This window comes from Mercenaria mercenaria, chromosome 6, assembly GCF_021730395.1.
Source record: "Mercenaria mercenaria strain notata chromosome 6, MADL_Memer_1, whole genome shotgun sequence".
Lineage (NCBI taxonomy): Eukaryota > Metazoa > Mollusca > Bivalvia > Venerida > Veneridae > Mercenaria > Mercenaria mercenaria.
Window position 1 is genome coordinate 6,383,731 of NC_069366.1, and position 19,201 is coordinate 6,402,931.

Below are 19,201 nucleotides of genomic sequence, written 5' to 3' on the forward strand. Positions count from 1 at the left end.
TTCCTTATGGTTGCCATTCTTCTGTGACAAGATCGTATGGTGGGGGTATGAGTCACTCCTGTGACAGTTCTAGTTATAGCTGGAAAAAGTAGAGAAATTATTTTACAGAAATAAGTAAATACAGTTGAAATGCGTATCTAAAAATTTAATAAATCCGCCATTTTGTTTTTTGTTGCCATGGAAACAAAATGACCACCAATTTGACCAAATATTTAAATGCTCATAACTTTCTCAGTTTTACTCCGATTTTGAAAATTATTTCACTTCTTTAAATGATTTAAGAAATCCCAGCTGACGAAATTAACATTAAGAACAACGTTGCTTTTCCCTTTAAAAATAAAATGTTTTTGAAGCTATATGAAATGGGAAAGATCAATTTTTTTGATACCTTTTTTTAAAAAAAAGACAAAAAATTGCAAGTGATAAGATATTTTAAACATGATGATGATGATCATGACCTTGTTGCTGCGGTTATATACGACTTCGAGATACGATATGGTACAATGTTTCATATTATGCGCATATATTAACCCTTAGCCTGCTCAATTTCTAAAATGGACTGGGTAATACCATTTATTATTAGCTCATCTGATTTTTTGAAAAAAAAATGATGAGTTATTGTCATCACTTGAGTGGTTGTCGGCGTCGGCGTCGGCGTCGGTGTCGGCGTCGGCGTCGGCGTCTGCGTCGGCGTTGCCTGGTTAAGTTTTATGTTTAGGTCAGCTTTTCTCCTAAACTATCAAAGCTATTGCTTTGAAACTTGGAATACTTGTTCACCATCATAAGCTGACCCTGTATAGCAAGAAACATAACTCCATCTTGCTTTTTGCAAGATTTATGGCCCCTTTTGTACTTAGAAAATATCAGATTTCTTGGTTAAGTTTTATGTTTAGGTCAACTTTTCTCCTAAACTATCAAAGCTATTGCTTTGAAACTTGGAAGACTTGTTCACCATCATAAGCTGACCCTGTACATCAAGAAACATAACTCCATCTTGCTTTTTGCAAGATTTATTGCCCCTTTTGGACTTAGAAAATCAGTTTTCTTGGTTAAGTTTTATGTTTAGGTCAGCTTTAATCCTAAACTATCAAAGCTATTGCTTTAAAACTTGCAACACTTGTTCACCATCATAAGTTGACCCTGTACAGCAAGAAACATAACTCCGTCCTGCTTTTTGCAAGATTTATGGCCCCTTTTGGACTTAGAAAATATCAGATTTCTTGGTTAAGTTTTATGTTTAGGTCAACTTTTTCTCTTAAACTATCAAAGCTATTGCTTTGAAACTTGCAACACTTGTTCACCATCATAAGCTGACCCTGTACAGCAAGCAACATAACTCCATCCTGCTTTTTGCAATAATTATTGCCCCTTTTGGACTTAGAAAATCATTTTCTTGGTTGAGTATTATGTTTAAGTCAACTTTTCTCATAAACTATCAAAGCTATTGCTTTAAAACTTGCAACAGTTTTTCACCATCATAAGTGGACACTGTACATCAAGAAACATAACTCTATCCTGCTTTTTGCAAGAATGATGGCCCTTTTTAGACTTAGAAAATCATGGGTAGGACAATATTTCTATTACACTAAAAAAAATCAGATGAGCGTCAGCACCCGCAAGGCGGTGCTCTTGTTCGAAGGGGTGTTCACTGAAAATTTACTGAATAGCGAACAGTGCAGACCATGATCAGACTGCACAGATGTGCAGGCTGATCTTGGTCTGCACTGGTCGCAAAGGCAGAATCACTTGCCGCCAGCAGGCTAAAGGTTAAGTATAATTACTTTATTTATTTAGGTCCTAAAGAAAATGACTCTGTTGTTGAAAAAAATGATTGTCACATATAGTATGTTGCTTATAAATGATTGTCACATATAGTATGTTGCTTATAAATGATTTTCACATATGGTATGTTGCTTATAAATGATTGTCACATATAGTATGTTGCTTATAAATGATTGTCACATATGGTATGTTGCTTATAAATGATTGTCACATATAGTATGTTGCTTATAAATGATTGTCACATATGGTATGTTGCTTATAAATGATTGTCACATATGGTATGTTGCTTATAAATGATTGTCACATATAGTATGTTGCTTGTCACATATAGTATGTTGCTTATAAATGATTGTCACATATAGTATGTTGCTTATAAATGATTGTCACATATAGTATGTTGCTTATAAATGACACAAAATGCATTACCATGGTAACACAAGCCCCATAAGACGCATACATCTTAAGGTTATATTAGAAAGCTGTTGCACATAGAAATAATATTATGCAGATTTCTATGGACAAGAGTGGAACTGAAATTAGATGAAAAATGTGAAAAGTTTCCATATTTTTCTTCTTCTTTCAATATGAAATATACCTTCGGAGGGTCATGTACTTAAAATCTGTAAAAAATATTTACTAAATGAAGCGACAGAGACATACAAACATGTGATTTTAGCAGTTGAAACATAAAATTACAATGATGCCTTGCAACAGTTCAAGAAATTTGAATCTAAGTGTACTACGGCCTTAATGTAAACGTACAAAATCTGAAAACTTAATATTTTTAGAGTTCTTACGTTCCCCGAAAGAGTTCAGGGATAGGGGGCATCATCAGAAGTTGCCATTTTGGTCTTCCTTTTTTACTTCAAAACCTTGGTCAGTATATGGTGTAATACTTATAGCTTTGCAGTTTGTAGCCCAGACTTTCAGAAATATATCGCTCATAATGAAGTGAGCTTGTGCACATAATGTCAGGAAATGAATGTACCATGGCTAATTTAAGAGTTATGCCCGTACAAATTTTACAGAATGCTGTAATTGTGAAATATTTGTGTAAGCCTTATCCAGAAAACTTGTCCTTCAATTTTCAGGGAACCTGGCTCAAATTCACAGAAATGTATAAATATGAAATGAACTTGTGCATATCAGGAAGTGAATGTAACTTGCCTGGTTTAAGAGTTATTGCCCTATATTGCCTGATACTCAGGTTTACCGTACTTTGGGATATTTTCGTGTCGGCAAATTTTCGCCCTTTTAACCCAAAATGTAGTGGTTTTATTTTGGCGTATGTATGTTTCGCCATCTTACATAGGTGGCGAAAATTTGCTCGAATATTTCATCAAAATCCAACAACATTACCGGCATTTTTGAAGAGTATCCAACAACACAAACTGCTTACATGTGACTTAAATTATTATATCTGGTATATTCATACTGAAATTGATTGCAAATTTTATTTAAATATAAAAGCAATAAAATTCGTTAAAATGTTCACGAATATCTGGGGATAAAATGTTGTACTTCCCACGTTTGCGGCTGGGTGTTTCATTGTACAGTCGACATTGTATTAAGAGACCACCCAAGGGACTGCTAAGAAGCGGTCTCTTAATGGAATGGTCTCTTAATGAATTTCAGTCAGATGAAAAGAAAACTTATTTTTAACTGTTAACGTAACTGTATCTATTATGAACATTCATGTATGGTTTAAAAATCTGTTTTAACATCATGAACACTTTTCCAAGTCCACAAACCGTGAAAATTATGGCTAGATTGTTTGTCAGTTCGGCTGATACAGAGGTTAATTGCATTCAGTCACGTGCAAAATGTACTCGCTAATTACACAGATGAAGAAATGCCCTGTAGAATTTTGATACCCGGTCGCTTAATAGATACTTTTGTCGAATATTTTACCTGGCGGGACTACATTAATGTGGTCACTAGTCGTTTAATAAAGTGTCGTTTAATGGAATGAATTTATGTACTGAAAACGTTTGGGAGGGATTTTAACCGGTCGTTTAATACAAAAATCGCTTAATAGAGGTGGTCGCAAGTATGATGTCGACTGTATATTTCTTGTAATTCCACATTACACAACTCGCGTAAATTACAGTCCTCGCTGCTTTTTTAATAGATTTAATAGAAATTGGTCAAGGTGAGAAAATCTCGGGTTTCACGTTTTTGTAACAATACAGGTAATACAAAAGCAATTATCCTTTCATACCCGATGTCAGGTATTTGCAATGGATAGTCAATGTAGATATGTTAATGTTTATATGGTGTCAAATTTTTGACATAGGTATATTTTCGAGCGTTATATTTTTGCCACTTCATATGGGTGGAGAAATAGGCGGAAAAAATAACTATGACGAAAATATCCCAAAGTACGGTAAACCTTTTCCAGCCTTCCCAGTTCGCTCAATAGGAAGAGCGCTGATCTATGGATCATGGGGGTTGTGAGTTTGATCCTCAGGCAAGACATATAATTATCTTCTCTTTGATGATTTGACAAAAAACATTGTGTCTGAAATCATTTGTCCTCCACCACTGATTCATACATGTGGGGAAGTTGGCAGTTATTTACGGAGAATAGGTTTTTCTGGTACAGAGTTCAGTTAGGTTAACTGCCCGCAGTTACATAATTGAAAATTGGCGTTAAACCAAAAACAAACAAACAAACAAAATGATTTTAAAGTTGTCAGCTTAATATTGTGAAGACTAAGACTTAAAAAATTATTTAATTTTTTTTTCATTAAAGGAAACCAAACCTGTGTAGCCTGAATACATTGTCTGGTTGTAGAATTTTCAGTTTTCACTTGTTTCCTTTGTTAAGCTCTTTGTTTTAAAAATGAATGCATTAAAAGTCAATAAAAACAAGAGCTGTCTCCATAGGATGACATATGCCCCCGATGGCACTTTGAATGAGTAGTTATGGCCGATGTTAGAGTTTAGGACCTTTGACCTACGGAGCTGGGTCTTGCGCGCGACACGTCGTCTTACTGTGCCACACATTCATGCATAGTTATTTTAAAATCCATGCATGAATGACAAAGATATGGACCGGACACGCCCATCAATGCACTATCATGAAAAATGACCTTTAACGTCTAAGTGTGACCTTGACCTTTGAGCTACGGACCTGGGTCTTGCGCGCGACACGTGGTCTTACTGTGGTACACATTCATGCCAAGTTATTTGAAAATCCATCCATGGTTGACAAAGATATGGACCGGACACGCCCATCAATGCACTATCCTTTCATGTCTAAGTGTGACCTTGACCTTTGAGCTACGGACCTGGGTCTTGCGCGCGACACGTCGTCTTACTGTGGTACACATTCATGCCAAGTTATTTGAAAATCCATCCATGGTTGACAAAGATATGGACCGGACACGCCCATCAATGCACTATCCTTTCATGTCTAAGTGTGACCTTGACCTTTGAGCTATGGACCTGGGTCTTGCGCGCGACACGTCGTCTTACTGTGGTACACATTCATGCCAAGTTATTTGAAAATCCATCCATTGATGACAAAGATATGGACCGGACACGCCCATCAATGCACTATCCTTTAATGTCTAAGTGTGACCTTGACCTTTGAGCTACGGACCTGGGTCTTGTGCACGACACGTCGTCTTACTGTGGCACACATTCATGCCAAGTTATTTGAAAATCCATCCATCGATGACAAAGATATGGACCGGACACGAAAATTGCGGACAGACTGACAGACCGACAGACTGACAGACGGTTCAAAAACTATATGCCTCCCTTCGGGGGCATAAAAATCCTACAAATTTGTGCAGGAGAAAAGGATATTGCATCAGATCCTACTAGGTAAAAATATACACCGTATCCAAATTCTGCATGCAATGCATTTTGGTCCTTATGAGGAAAGATTTTTGTTTACACTGGGGTGCAGATTTTGCACGCGAGTACCGGTACATATCTTACAAATGTGAACGATGGTATGGATATTTTATGCTTTATGCAAATTTTTTTATCAGTTTTGTAGTTGCGACTTTAAACCCCAAAAAAACAAATGAAAACTATTAGTATTACATATTAATTACATAAAAGCAAGTTGTTTTACATGTCAAATTTCAAAAGAAAATTGGGGCCTTTTTCCTTAATGAAAAATTTAAAATCCTACCTACATACTAATTCTCCATTAAAGTCATATAATATTATATAAAAATGATATATAATAAAGAAGAACAGATGCTTAATTTGATTTAAATTGAACAAGTGACTATGTGAATATGAAGAATAAGTGAAAAGAAAAAGATTTATTGTGCAATGCTTCACCTTTAAGTCCTTTTTTAATAAAATTAATAGTTGTCTTAAGGTAGTTCTGCACGTTTGGATCAAAATTTTTTCTACAATGTGGAATTTAATTAAACTCTGATTTTTCAAAACTTCAGAATATTCCTAGAAAATTCTGCAAATAAAAAAGATAGGGTCGTCACGCAGTGCTTGATTTTTTGCTAGACTGATTTGAAAAATTTGGACCTCACTTCCGGTTTATCAAACGTGCAGAACTACCTTAATTAATTAAGAGCTAATTTAGCCCACCCGCTTAGCTCAGTAGGGAGAGCGCAGATCTACGGATCTCAGGCAATATTTTTTTATCGGGAGGGGGGTATTGAAATGGCGTTGTCCGTCCGTCACGTCCGTGTGTGCGTGCGTTCGTCCACAGCCATTTCTCAGTAACTAGCAGGTAGAATTTCATGAAACTTGAAATAAATATGAAACAACATACTGTGATGATGCCCGTCAAGTTTTTTTTTTGATTGGTCAATTTCCCTTAGAGTTATTGCCCTTGATTTAATGAAAAATGCCCAAAAATGTCCGTCCGCAGCCATTTCTCAGTAACTAGCAGGTAGAATTTCAGGAAACTTGAAATAAATATGAACCAACATACTGCAATGATGCCCATCAAGTTTTTTTTTTGGATTGGTCAATTTCCCTTACAGTTATTGCCCTTGATTTAATGAAAAATCCACGTCTGCAGCCATTTCTCAGTAACAAGCTGGTAGAATTTCATGAAACTTAAAATAAATATGAACCAACATACTTCGATGATGTCTGTTATTTTTTTTTTTCAATTTTCCTTAGAGTTATTGCCCTTTAATTGTTTGAAAATCTACAGATTTGTGCATAACAAACCAACCAATTGGTAGAATTTCATAAAACTTCTTTCATTCTTTTCCATGAACATTTATTATAAACATGTCTTCGTCACCCCCTCCCCCCCCTATTTTTTTTTTTTTTTTTTTATCCCCCCGCCAAAGGCGAAGGGGATATTAGAAATGCTCTCCGTCCGTGCGTGCGTGCGTCCGTCCGCAACGATCTTTGTCCGGAGCATAACTCCAAAAGTACTGGAGGGATTTTCTTCAAACTTCATACACTGATAGAACACATTGGGAGGAAGTGCAGTGTGTGCAAGAACAATAACTCTACCTTGCCTATTTTTTGAGTTATTTCCCTTTATCTTATTTTCTTAAAAAATTTTGTCCGGAGCATAACTCCAAAAGTACTGGAGGGATTTTCTTCGAACTTCATACACTGATAGAACACATTGGGAGGAAGTGCAGTGTGCAAGAACAATAACTCTACCTTGCCTATTTTTTGAGTTATTCCCCTTTATCTTATTTTCTTAAAAAAAATTGTCCGGAGCATTTCTTCTTCATGCATAGAGGGATTTTGATATAACTTGGCACAAATGTTCACCACCACGAGACAGAATGTCATGCGCAAGATCCAGGTCCCTAGGTCTAAGGTCAAGGTCACACTGAGAGGCCAAAGGTCAGATACAAGAATGACATTGTCCGAAGCATTTCTTCTTCATGCATGGAGGGATTTTGATGTAACTTGGCACACTTATACACCATCTTGAGGCGAAGTGTCATGCGCAGTTCCCTTCTTTCGAATTACCTCCCTTTGTTGTTACTATAAATAGCTTATATTGTAACTTTTTCATTACTAGTCATAGGGAAAAATCGAGACCACTTTTCTGTAGTACAATATGCATGCTACATCCAATTTTGAGGTTTATTTTGACCAGTCTCTACCTGGTAAAGATTTTTGTGAGGACTTACAATTTTTTTTTTTTTTTTTTTTTTTTTTTTTTTTTTTAAGATTAACTTCCCTTAGTTGTTACTATAAATAACTTATATTGTAACTTTTTTATAATTGACCGTAGGGAAAAACCAAGACCACTTATCTGTGGTACAACATAGATGTTACTTTCCAATTTTAGGTGTATTTTAAGGTATCTCTACCTGGTAAGGAGTTTTTTTTTGTGGACTTAGAAAAACAAAACACTTAGTTATTACTAAACAACCACAAAGTTAAAACTCCATTTGCAAATACAGGTGCTAGAGTAAAGAAATTTGCTGTGACGGGCGTATATTGTTACATTCTTGCACTCTTGTTAAGATATCTTTCTCAAATATTCCAAAAGATTTAAACTTTGTGTTATTTGTTGTTATATGCAATTACTGTGATGCATAAATAAAGTTGTTGACAGTCAGTTTCATAGATTTTTACGGAAATAAAAGAGACACGGTTCTGGCTCGAGATTTGAAAGCTAAATATATTGTCTGACAAGAGGAATTTAGTATTTAAGATAATGTCGGCTAAAATGTTTAAATAATTTATCAAAAGTTGTTTATAAAGTGTTAGTTGTGGTTCTATGCAATTACTGTCATGCATAAATGTTTAAAATAATCAATAGCTTTCGCTACCGACAGCCGCCAGAAACGGTATAAGCAACGCTTGTATTTTACCGGCGCCGATTCCCGTCTGACGGGTAAGCATCCCCCTTACATTGCAAGCATCCCTTTCCGTCTTGATGCCTGTCGGTCTGTCAATCTGTCGGTCTGTCGGTCTGTCAGTCTGTCCGCAATTTTCGTGTCCGGTCCATATCTTTGTCATCGATGGATGGATTTTCAAATAACTTGGCATGAATATGTACCACAGTAAGACGATGTGTCGCGCGCAAGACCAAGGTCCGTAGCTCAAAGGTCAAGGTCACACTTAGACATTAAAGGATAGTGCATTGATGGGCGTGTCCGGTCCATATCTTTGTCATCGATGGATGGATTTTCAAATAACTTAGCATGAATGTGTACCACAGTAAGACGACGTGTCGCGCGCAAGACCCAGGTCCGTAGCTCAAAGGTCAAGGTCACACTTAGACTTTAAAGGATGGTGCATTGATGGGCGTGTCCGGTCCATATCTTTTTCATCGATGGATGGATTTTCAAATAACTTGGCATGAATGTGTACCACAGTAAGACGACATGTCATGCGCAAGACCCAGGTCCGTAGCTCAAAGGTCAAGGTCACACTTAGACTTTAAAGGATGGTGCATTGATGGGCGTGTCCGGTCCATATCTTTTTCATCGATGGATGGATTTTCAAATAACTTGGCATGAATGTGTACCACAGTAAGACGACGTGTCATGCGCAAGACCCAGGTCCGTAGCTCAAAGGTCAAGGTCGCAGTTAGACGTTAAAGGATAGTGCATTGATGGGCGTGTCCGGTCCATATCTTTGTCATCCATGGATGGATTTTCAAATAACTTGGCATGAATGTGTACCACAGTAAGACGACATATCGTGCGCAAGACCCAGGTCCGTAGCTCAAAGGTCAAGGTCACACTTAGACGTTAAAGGTCATTTTTCATGATAGTGCATTGATGGGCATATCCGGTCCATATCTTTGTCATTCATGCATGGATTTTAAAATAACTACGCATGAATGTGTGACACAGTAAGACGACGTGTCGCGCGCAAGACCCAGCTCCGTAGGTCAAAGGTCCTAAACTCTAACATCGGCCATAACTATTCATTCAAAGTGCCATCGGGGGCATGTGTCATCCTATGGAGACAGCTCTTGTTAATTGTATTTTAATATGGTCTATGAGAATGTTTGTTGCAAGCACACTAGTACTGCTGAAGATATTTTAAGCTTTGAAAATAAAACGAATATATTACTTGCTTTAAAGGATAAGGAAAGCCTGAAAATAAGTTAATCCTACAGCCATCCTCAAGCCTTTCATAACGCTGAAAGAATTTTTAAAATCGGACCACTATAGGAGAGATTGCCATGACACCTGTTTATCTGGTGGTGGGAAAAACAAATGTTTTTACATCGTTTGTGTATGGGATCTGAATTTTTAATTTTTAATAACTTTTTCGCTCATTTATGGATTTAAAAAATTCAAAAAGTTTTGAAATGCTTACGATTTTCATATTTTCCCATTTAAATATCTTTTTAAAATGAATAACCGTTTTAATGACATAAGATTTTAATAGCGGCATAGCGATCCTCCAAACTTTTAGAAAAAACACTAAGTTAAGCGTTCATAATTAATCCATTTAATTACGAAATTATAATCAAAAGTAATCAATAAATTGCTTGTTTTATACACTTTCCATTGATCAAAAAATTATTGATATTATTTGTGTTTTAAGACAGTTTAAGCCGTTAGAAAAACATCACTGTTTACAAAAGACATGGACGCTCGACGTCTGCCCACCCGGTCTTTGTTTTATCAGTTCTAAAAATAGAAAATACAATGGATTTGTTTACAAACACGATCTCAGAGTCCTATTGAAAAAGATATGGCAGTTTGAATTCAAGAAAATTGCTGATCATGGAGGTAGCCATTTTACTGTGTTTATGACGTCATTTACACACTGCTGAATTTTTAGCTCACCTGAGCACAAAGTGCTCGGGTTGAGCTGTTGTGATCGCTCACCGTCCGGCGTCTGTCCGTCCATCGTCCGTCCGTCCGTCCACACTTTCCTTTAAACAATATCTCCTGTGAAACCATTTGGTGGAAGTTGATGAAACTTGGCCTGGATGTTCCTTGGATGGTCCTCTAACAAAATTGTTAAAATGGTTCCACCTGGTTGCACATAGCCAGGGCTAAAAATAGAAAAAGCTTTAAATGACATCTCTTCCTAAATGACTGACCCAAATTTGAAACAGTTTCATACAAATGGCCCTTGTGGTCTATTTTTTTAAAAAATCAGACAAGCTAAAAATGAAAAAAAAAGTTTGTTATGTTTTAGTGCTGTACTTTTAATTGCTGTTTAGCAATATCTTTGCTTAAGTCAGCAATTTAAGTCAAAAAACCTTTTGTGAAGTAACTTTTACAAGTGTCAATTTTGTGAAATTGGACTCATCATATCGAATTTCTAGACTAGAACAAATATATTACAATGATAGGTGTAAACAAACAAAGTCACTAAGTCCCAGTTTTGTGCATATGTGCATGTGAGCATGATAATGTTCTCTATAATTTAAACGACTTGTGTGTCCTGGTTTAATCTCCTTAATTTATGGATATCATACACAAATGTTATATTACTTCATAGTCTATGAAATCTAAATGGTGTGCATGTATGCGCCAGACGCAAGCTTGCACGCTAGGACTGGTTTCGTGAAATACTCTTTGGAATTGATTTTAACTACAAAATAGAGGCAAAAAATCATTTTTCCTTAGAGTTATTGCCCTTTAATTGTTTGAAAATCTACAGATTTATGCATAACAAACCAACCAATTGGTAGAATTTCATAAAACTTCTTTCATTCTTTTCCATGAACATTTATTATAAACATGTGAAGTTGTGTACCCACACCTGGTCACCACCTTGTCTTCGTCACCGTGCCCCCCCCCCCCCCCCCTATTTTTTTTTTTTATTTTTTTTTAAATTTTCCATCAATATTTCAATATTTATAATAATGATCAATCGATGTTTTGTACCCTCACCCAGTCACCCCCGCTGCCCCCCCCCCCCCACTCCCCCAACCAAAAAATAGCATTCATTTTCTGTTAAATTGATTTTGACAAATGAAATTATTTGCTTCTTAGTAACATCCTTAACTTTTTGCCGGATATATTTTTTTGCCATTCCTGACCACAAACCCTTTCGGCCGGGGATACCAATTCATCGAATTTGCTTGTTTTACTTTTTATGCCAAATTAACATTTTATAGATACCTTTCCTAATGAAATTTTACACAAGAATCATTTTTTTGTGCAGGCTGATCATGGTATTCAATCAGTAAATTTTCAGTGAACACTCCTTTGAATAATAAATGGTATTGCCCAAATTGGACGATGGACCAGTCCATTTTAGAAATTTAGCAGGGTTAAGGTTAATAAAAATCCCTTATAAGAAATAAATTAGCAATTAAGTAATACAAAATACGTTTTCACTATATGTAGGGAAATACTACATTGATGAAAATAAAACTGGTGATATAGATCACCTGTATAACGAAAATATTATTATAATTAGATAAAAATATTATTATAATTAGATAATGAAAACAATTGATTTTAAGATAAATTTAAGAGCCTACCATGGGTTTTATAGTCCATTCATGATTGAGGGATAGGTAAATATTCTGCTCACACTTTTTCACAAAATTAAAAGAAACAACATTATAATTATCACTTGTACTTCTTTTAAAAAAATAAGTAAAAAGCCAAGTTCTGTCCTTCTTTTCTTTCTAACATTAAACAGTCAAATCACACAAATTAACAATATGAAAAATCTGTTAATAAATTAATTAATTACCAATTTTCTGCTCACACTTTTTCACAAAATTAAAAAAAAACAACATTATAATTATCACTAAAGTCTTGTAATTCTTTAAAAAAATAAATAAAAAGCCAATTTCTGTCCTTCCTTTCTTTCTAACTCACACAATTTAATAATATGAAAACAATATGAAAACTCAGTTAATTAATAAATTAATTAATTACCAATTTCCTTCCTTTGTTCTCTGTTCTCTTTAAGCTACTTTAAAGTGAATTGTCAATGACTAGTAAATATATGTAAATAGATCAGTATGATTGTGCATTCAGATCTCCGCACCTTCTGATGATTTAGCTATATCTGAAGTTTATATCTGGGTACCTGGGGGTATTAGAACCGCGTGAAAATTTTAGGGTGGTGTGCACAGATTTTCATGTCTATATAACTTGTCACGGCAAATAGAGAAAATGAAACTGTGAATCATGAGGTCAATCAGATCCAGTTACAGGATATCATAGCTAGGCCATATAAGGGCAATTGATGCAGTTTATAAATCTGATTTTATGTTATTGAGATAATGATGATGATGATGATCCTGATGCTGCTGCTGCTGCTGATGATGATGATGATGATGATTACATTGCTTTGGTGTATAATGATTATGGTTTTAGTATTATTGATGATGACTTTTACTTTTATGTTGTTGTTGTTGGTGATGATGATGATAATGATGATGAGTATAATTCTGGTGGTGGTTTTGGTGATGTGATGATAGTATTATTATTCTTATGTTGTTGTTAGTGGTAGTGATGATGATGATGATGATTATAATTCTGATGTTGTTGTTGATGGTGTAGATTATGATGATTATTATTCTAATGTTATTATTGGTGGTGATGATGACAATTTTGCTGATGATTGAAATATCAGTGAGTTATAGTGCTTGATAAAATTTATGTAAATTCATGATGAGTATCTTTGTCATTGAGTTTTTAGTGTTCTTCATGTAAATTATGATTAATTGTGATAATGTTTTTAATATTTGAGGACAATGTTATATTGATGACGATGATAATGACAGACAGCGGTGGCAGCAAGGATGATAATGATGATTCATCTTAGTTTTGATGGTGATGATTATGATGATTATGATGGTGATAAGGTCCTCTGATGATGATGATGACAGAGGCATTGGGTATGATGTTGATGATAAATCTTGGTAATTTTATTGATGTTGATGATGATGATGATGGTGATGCTTGTGAATGGATTTTAAATGATGAATTATTATTATGATACTTGCTATTCAAACTTACTACTTTACAAGCGAATTTTGTGGGTGATGTGGGCTACTAGACCTTTCTAACGTAAACGTAAATCGGAAACGGATTACTGAATCTGTAAATGTTATTTGCAAATAATGGTCTAAGGGAGATACTACTGCATTACTATTTGATGAAATTGTCTCCCATAGACCACAAATTAGCCTAAAATTTTAAGGATTCAGTATTCCGTTTCATAATTACGTTTAGGTTAGAAAGGTCTACTTAGCATAAAAATATGTGTTGTCACAATACTTAATGTGGTGTGTATAATTTTGTACCATGCAGAGAGGACTGTGATATCTACAGTGTGGCTGATGTATGTTTATCAGTCAAAGATTATAAAGTCACTTACCTTATCTCTGTGGACAAACCATGGTTTGAGAAAAGCAATGGTTTTAATACTTCAGTTAAATACCTGATGCAGTGTTATAACACAGTTATCAGAGATTATTAACAGTTAATCAGTCTCAACCATCACAGCCCTAATCTTAAAAGGTGGAGGTATTTAAGCTTTATTTAACATTGCATAACATGATCAACAGACAACAAGAGTTACAAAGAGCTCTTGTACCCCTGGTTGCCCGGGAAGCAGGAATATTTTTTTCCATTTAGTTGACACCTTAAATTTGAAGTTTTGTTTAAATAAGAAATAACATAATAGCAAACCCATGGTTTTGATTTATGAAAAATACATCAAAGAGGTTTTATGTCTGAGGGCGTAGACTGAGCTGATTTTTCTATGGGTTTATAATGAGTTGGAGTGTTTAATGTCTTTTATATGAAAATGTGGATGAAATAGGGAATTACTATTTCTTGATGTAATATTTTTTGTAGGACACCAAGTGTTAGGTGGTAGATAATGTCAACATGACTGATTTTTATTACAATACATCCTGCTCCCTTTTAGGAGCCACTAGAGCTTAAAATAGAAACACCTTTAAAGTACTTTTTCTCATGAACCACTTGATGATTCTTCATCTTTAACATCATTATAATGTTTTATGCCAAATTTGTTCAAATGGGGGCACTTGGGCCCTTTTAGGGGCCATTAGAGTTAAAATGGAAATGCATTTGAATGATTTCTTCTGATGGTTATGCGTTTTTGGTGTGTGACAGCAAAATACAGAAAAAAAACCCTGTAATTAACTTCTGTTTTAATGAATAGCTTAAACCTTAAGTTATAAGCAAAGTCAGATGGTTAAGGTTTTCTTCAGGTGAGTGACTTAGGCCAATTTGGGCCTCTTGTTTTTCTGTATAAGGTATGAACATTTGCTTAACAATAGCCATAAAAAAGACATTAAAGTAAATTAAGACAAACATATGAATAATATACAGAACATTGTGAAAAACTTACACGTCTATGTATGTATCTGACAATGGACTCAGTAGATTTCAGTAACTGTAGTTTTTCGTTATCAGTACTGTGCCATTTTATTTGTTCCTTAAGTTTTCTAACCAGTTGTTTATAAAAAAATTATAGTTGTTATTGTACTTACAATTATTTCTTTATTTCCAAATTTCCCATTTTGTTTCATATATAATTGTATTAATCAATTTATTCACCTGCTTGTCATCAAAATATCCAGAAAAAAAACAGCAAATTTAAAAGCAGAATAACAGATGTTGACATATTTAAACAATGCATTCAAGTTCATATTTTAAGAGTCATGTTTTTAAAAAATTTGGCAAAATAACAGCCCCACACCAAGTGCACCAAATTTTCGCTGTGTTGTTTGGGTGTATTAAAATTCCTTTTGATAATTTCATGAGACTCAGTTTATGTTCTGTAAATATAACATCGTGTAAAAATTTCCATTGAAACTGTTTCGCTTAATGTTTTGAAGAAAAAGAACCTGAATTTTGACCCCATACAGTTTTCCATGGTATATCACTTGCAGCTCTACGGAATGAATTACATTGTTACCTTACCAAATTGACCTTCTTATGAAAGTAAGTTACACAATCACAGCCATTCCGTAGAGTTGATACCATGATGCCTGAATTATTTAAAAAAATTCTTATGGAGGCCGGTGCAATCAAAAAACCTTGTTTATTAAACGCGGTATACTGAAGAAATCAGATATAAAGCCGTCTGTATAGCAGTTTTTGAACCAACCAAAAGCATTTGAAACCATTTCCTAAATTTGATATTAAAACCAAACTTTTCAAGACATATATTGACCAGGAATGTGACCTACTGACCTACTTTCTTGTTTTTATGCCCCCACTTTGGGGGGGGGCATATAGATTTGCTCTTGTCCGTCCGTCCTTCCGTCCGTCCGTCCGTCCGTCCGAAAATGTTGTGTCGCGCGTAGCTCTGAAAGTATTTGACGTAGAGTCACAAAACTTTACAAGAATGTTGGTCAACATGTGTAGTTGTGCACCTGGGGTTTCGCGTCCGGATCCATTCAGTCATGTAGAAGTTATGGCCCCTGACTTTGTAAAAATTGGTCATTTTAATGTTGTGTCGTGCCTAGCTCCAAAAGTATATGACCTAGAGTCACAAAACTTTACAGGCATGTTGGTCAGCATGTGCAGTTGTGCACCTGGGGTTTCGCGTCTGGATTCATCCAGACATATAGGAGTTATGGCCCCTGACTTAGTAAAAAATTGGTCATTTTAATGTTGTGTCGCGCATAGCTCCAAAAGTATTAGACCTAGAATCACCAAAGTTTACAGGAATGTTGGTCAGCATGTGTAGTTGTGCACCTGGGGTTTCGCATCCGGATTCATTCAGTCATGTAGAAGTTATGGCCCCTGACTTTGTAAAAATTGGTCATTTTAATGTTGTGTCGTGCCTAGCTCCAAAAGTATATGACCTAGAGTCACAAAACTTTACAGGCATGTTGGTCAGCATGTGTAGTTGTGCACCTGGGGTTTCGCGTCCGGATTCATCCAGTCATGTAGGAGTTATGGCCCCTGACTTCGTAAAAAATTGGTCATTTTAATGTTGTGTCGTACATAGCCCCAAAAGTATTTGACCTAGAATCACCAAAGTTTACAGGAATGTTGGTCAGCATGTGTAGTTGTGCACCTGGGGTTTCGCATCCGGATTCATTCAGTATTGTAGGAGTTCTGGCCCCTGACTAATGTCATGTAGTGGGGGCATCTGTGTCCCATGGACACATTTCTAGTTTAAGATACAACCTTGAAAATTGGATGACATGTACAGTTTGCATGCCGATCTTTAAACTAACTTTCATTGACCATCAATGTGACCTACTGACCTACTTTCTTGTTTTTAAGCTACAGCAAAACTATTTGGACCACCTGTAATATTTTTTTTACAGATTTCAAAAGTAATCTGCATAATCTTTACCTTGACCCACTCTCCTATGTTTTTTGTTTGTTTTTAAAGCTTAAGCTTAGAAATTTGTTCAAGCAAGCAACTCTTCTCAGGTGAGCGATATAGGGCCATTATGGCCCTCTTGTTTGTTTTTTTTGGTAGCTTAGGAGGATTGCATTTCGAGCTGCTGGGGGCCCCAAGGTCACTGTTACTAAAAATAGAAAAATGGTATCTGCTCAATATCTTTAGTTCAGGCTATGTGTTATCAAACTTGGTATATAAATAGTTCTTAGCAAGACAAAGATTTGGATTATATTTGTGGTCACTTTTGTCAAGGTCACTGTTACTAAAAAAAGAAAAATGTTTCCCACTTAATAACTAGTTAGGAAAGAGACATAGTGGTGAAACTTGTTGTGTAGGTACCTAGGTGGAGATGACTGGTGGATTACATTTTGGGCTGTTAGGAGTCAAGGTCACTGTTACTAAAAATAGAAAATGGGTTTCTACTCAATATCTTTAGTTTTGGTCTACCTGTTGTCACCAAACATGGTGTGTGTATTGCTAAGTTATCAAAACACATGTTGGGATTGTATTTGGGGACATTCAGGTCTTTGTTTCTAAAAATAGAAATGGTTTTTGCTCAGAATCTTTAGTTTGGGTAGACTTATTATCACCAAAGTTATGGTGTACATAGTTTTAAATGAGACAAAGGTTGGATAGTGCTGTAAATTTCACTTAGTCCTCGAATGGTGATATACATTACAACTCAGTGCAGTTGCTAGCATTACATACATTTGTCTTCATACCACAGTGTCAGATGTCAAATGTTAATCATTGCCAGGTTTCTTGTTATCATTTTATGTGCATACAGTATAATTTTAATTTTATATAAGGGGCATAATATTTCTTTTTATGAAACTTTAACCTCTATGGCTGAAAGCCACTTAAAACAATTATTTTAGTTTTCATAGTTCTTGTTCTAACCAAGTTGCAGTGATGAAACCTCAGTTTATTTTAAAAATTTTACACATCCAGTCCAGATTTCATATTTTATAGGTTCATGAATATATATATATAAGAACACATTTTTATCTGCACTATTTGAAAAAAAGTCAAGCTGGCCTGGATGTTCACATCCCAATTTGGTTAACTTTTTTGTAGGTAAACTGGTATCTCAGAATCAGTAGTTAGAATAGACTGAAACTCCACACCCTTGATCACTGTGATGATCTGACTTTCAGTGCTCAGGTTCCACAATTCTGTTTTGCTTTTTTGTAAAGTTTTGTCCTCTTTTCATTTTTTTGGTTTTCATACAATGTAAACTTTTCAGTGACAAGGCTTTTGAATAGTCCAGCATTGATGTCCTCCAACAGCTCTTGTTTAAGATAAAATTAGTTGCATATCGATTTGATGTTATGGTTTTTGATCAGTTGTATTTTGGATAATATATAGAGTACTTTCAAAGTAAAGTGAGAACAGCGTTAACCCTTATCAAGCTGGACACGATTGATTCTGCCTTTGCGACCAATGTGGATCTTGATCAGCCTGCACATCTGTGTAGTCTGATCAATATCTGCACTGTTTGCCATTCAGTCAGTACCGTTTTCATAAGCACCCCTTTTAACAGTCAGTGGTACTGTCTAAATTGAAAGATGGACAAGATCATTATAGAAATATAGCAGGGAAAGGGTTAAACAAATTTGAATTTAACAGCCAGTTCAGTTTTTGAAAGAATGACCCTGGAGGGTAGAGTAACTTCATTTACATAGGTGTTTAAAATTGAAAACTAGGTCACCCAGTTAGATTTAATGTGAATGCAATATCTCTATCATATCGAATAGAATATGAGACTGAATGGTATGCGGGTAGGGTTACATTCTATTCAAAAATGGATATAGATAGTGTCCATGAATTGTCAATCATTTTATAAAGTTTAAGAAAATATGATCTGGCAGTTTTAAAATGATTCAGAATGTAAGGATATTTAGTGCAGCAATTTTTGAAGTTTATGCCTTAATCATTTTATTTACATCATTCGTCTACAGTTTATGTCTTTTCATTGTTTGGATCCTTAGATTATTAATTTTCCTGCTGTTTGCAAAGAAAATTGCCTGCAAACGCCATGACGTACTCTTTTGATAGGACAAGAAAATCCAGTATATATATATATATATTGCCTGCAAACGCCATGACATACTCTTTTGATAGGACAAGAAAATCCAGTATATAATATATATATGAGCAAGGT

General features: G+C 35.3%; 2 protein-coding genes across 8 annotated transcripts in view; one reads left to right on the forward strand and one right to left on the reverse strand.

Moving 5' to 3' along the window:
• Window positions 1-19,201, forward strand: part of LOC123549804 (pre-mRNA-splicing factor ATP-dependent RNA helicase PRP16-like) — a 162,818-nt gene that overhangs the window by 110,247 nt on the left and 33,370 nt on the right. The gene's annotated exons all lie outside the window — the stretch shown is intronic.
• LOC123549807 (uncharacterized) overlaps window positions 1-19,201 on the reverse strand; it is a 31,011-nt gene that overhangs the window by 11,277 nt on the left and 533 nt on the right. The window contains exons 1-2 of one of the 7 annotated variants that reach the window (XM_053545013.1): window positions 12,382-12,398; window positions 12,164-12,217 (exon numbers count right to left, since the gene is read on the reverse strand). The exons of 1 other annotated variant lie outside the window; for it this stretch is intronic. The gene's annotated coding sequence lies outside the window, so the exon portion shown is untranslated. Of the gene's footprint in view, window positions 1-12,163; window positions 12,356-12,381; window positions 12,528-12,569; window positions 12,725-15,163; window positions 15,353-19,201 lie in introns of those variants that run through there. 5 more of the 7 variants (XM_045338226.2, XM_045338224.2, XM_045338222.2 and 2 more) reach the window with 5 other exon arrangements.